Here is a 2,519-nt window from a genome sequence, read left to right on the forward strand (position 1 = left end):
GGGGTGGGTAATGACGGATGAGTAGCAGAGATCTGTGAAGAAAAGGTTGAAGAGGAAGTAGTACATGGAAGTGTGCAGGTGAGGATTCAGAACAATCAAGCCCAGGTTCCCCACCACAGAGACCAAGTAGGTTCCTAAGAAGAGGAGGAAGAGGGGCAGCTGGAGCTTTGGCTGTTGTGTTAAACCCAGCAGGATAAACTGGGTCACTTGAAGAGCCATTGCCTGAGACCATTCCCCCCTGAGACAAGTCTGTGAGAAAAGAAGAAATAGTAACATTAAAATGAGAACCCAGCTCTCTCCACCCAGACCCAATATAATGAGATGGAGACCCAGATGGGGAGATGAACTCAAGCTCACCTTTATCTGTGTCTGTTTTCTCCATTTTATAATCTTCAAGATATATAAAATATGAATATTTTTTAAAAACACACAAGGCAATTTCTGAGAGGATAAGGTTCAGCTCCCACCCACAGGATCAACGGTGGTCTCAGCAGGGAGCAGATGAGGTTTTTCAAGGACTCTCTGGCTCCCACAAATGAGGTTTGGAAGAATAGCAGGATAGGTACAATTCAGCACTCACCCTTCTGCATCAGGACTTCAGGAGAGGCTCTTGATAACACTTCTGCTCTATTCTCAGAGAATGATAGATAACTATGATAAATTTTAGAGGGGCACAGCCCAGAAAAGAGTTTTTCTTCTTTTGATGTTATTGCTTTTGTTTGGGATGAATTTTGGACAGAGGAATTCAGCACACAACCCTCAGTCTTTCAGGCTCTGAGAAGCTATGAATTACAGAACATGATTTTGATGGTGGCTTTGCCCACTGTGCTATTCACCCTACAAGGTAGTAAATAGGTTCTACTGTTACCATAAAAGCCATCTACTAATATGACCCAAGAGGTTTTATGAGTTTGGAAATACTAGGGGCCTGATTAAAAATTTGGAAGACCTGTTTTCCCCAGAGATCAGGTTATGCAGTTAAAAGATCTTATCCAACCTGTATCTATCTATATCTATATCTATCTATCTATATCTATCTATAGATAGATAAATAAATAGATAGATACAGATATAGATAAATATAAACAGATATCTATAGATAGATAGATAGATAGATAGATAGATAGATAAAGATATGTGTCTTCCTTCAATATATGTTCCCACATACATTTGAAATTAAGCTCCATAATTCATGGATTTTTTCTTTGTTCTTCAATCCTGTTTCTTCAGCACCTGTAATTGTATCTAGCATGTACAGTAGGTAGTTAAGAAATATTTATATAGTAAAAGTTGGATGGTTGAGGATGCCTTTCCTATTTTTCCTGAAACCTGTACTGGATACCACGCAGACTTTTTGCTCCACTGGCAAAGGCTTATGTACTATAAATGCTTTTATTTGTAAACAAGAATGCAGGGCAGGAAAAACATCACTAAGACAAGTAAAAGCCACTGCTGGACTTGTAAAAGGTCATCTAGGAGCCCTCCAGGTCCAAGATGATGAGCTCAAAGAAAGATTTCAGTTAAAAAAAATCTTATCTATCCTACATTTACAGTTCCGTTCATGATAATAACATGAAATATCCTCCCTGAATGTCACCCTGAGGACTTGCACAGGCTGTCTATAAGGTCCCAATATATCAGAAGCAAATTTGAGTAAGTGTAGCAGAGGAAACTCTCAGTTTCCTAAATCAGAACCCACTCCCTCTAGGAGGGTATTGGGAGCCACTCAAAGTTTTTATTTTTATTTTTCTTTATTTTAGTCACAGGATTGAAATAACCACAGTGCTGACTTAGAAGAATTGTATGGTGGCATTGGTAGGAATGACCAGTGTTAGAGAGATGAAGATAATGTGAGGTAATAACAAAAGTGAATGAATTAACTGAACAGGCACTTCACAGAAGAAGTAATACTAATGGTCAACAAATATATGAAAAAATGTTCAGCAATTAGAGAAATGCAAATTAAAACCACACCGAGATTCCCTCTCTCTCCAGTTAGAATTGCAATTTCAAGAATACAAGTAGCAATAAATGTTGGCAACGATGTGGGGAGAAAGGTACACTCAGACATTGCTGGTGGGACTGCAAATTGGTGCAACCATACTGGAAAAAAATATGGAGATTGCTCAGAAAACCTGTAATCCCAGTGGCTCCAGAGGCTGAGGCAAGAGGATAATGAGTTCAAAGCCAGCCTCAGCAGAAATAAGGTGCTAAGCAACTCGGTGAGACCCTGTCTCTAAATAAAATACAAAATAGGTCTGTGGGATGCTGGGGTTGTGGCTCAGCAGTAGAGCGCTCATCTAGCACGTGCGAGGCCCTGGGTTCAATCCCCAGCACCACATATAAATAAATAAATAAAATAAAGGTATTGTGTCCAAGTACAACTAAAAACTAAATTTTAAAAAAATGCTTTTTAAAAAAATAGGCCTGGGGATGTGGCTCAATGGTCAAAGGCCTCTGAGTTTACATCACCTTTGAATCACAAGGGCCTCTGAGTTTGTATCCCTGCTACAAAAAAA

The 2,519-nt window shown here is 39.3% G+C and overlaps 1 pseudogene; it reads right to left on the minus strand.

Annotated features, from left to right (window-relative positions):
• LOC107153535 overlaps positions 1-232 on the minus strand; it is a 3,367-nt pseudogene extending 3,135 nt beyond the window's left edge.
• Between the last annotated feature and the right edge of the window lie 2,287 nt (positions 233-2,519).

This window comes from Marmota marmota, unplaced genomic scaffold (assembly GCF_001458135.2).
Source record: "Marmota marmota marmota unplaced genomic scaffold, marMar, whole genome shotgun sequence".
Classification (NCBI taxonomy): domain Eukaryota; kingdom Metazoa; phylum Chordata; class Mammalia; order Rodentia; family Sciuridae; genus Marmota; species Marmota marmota.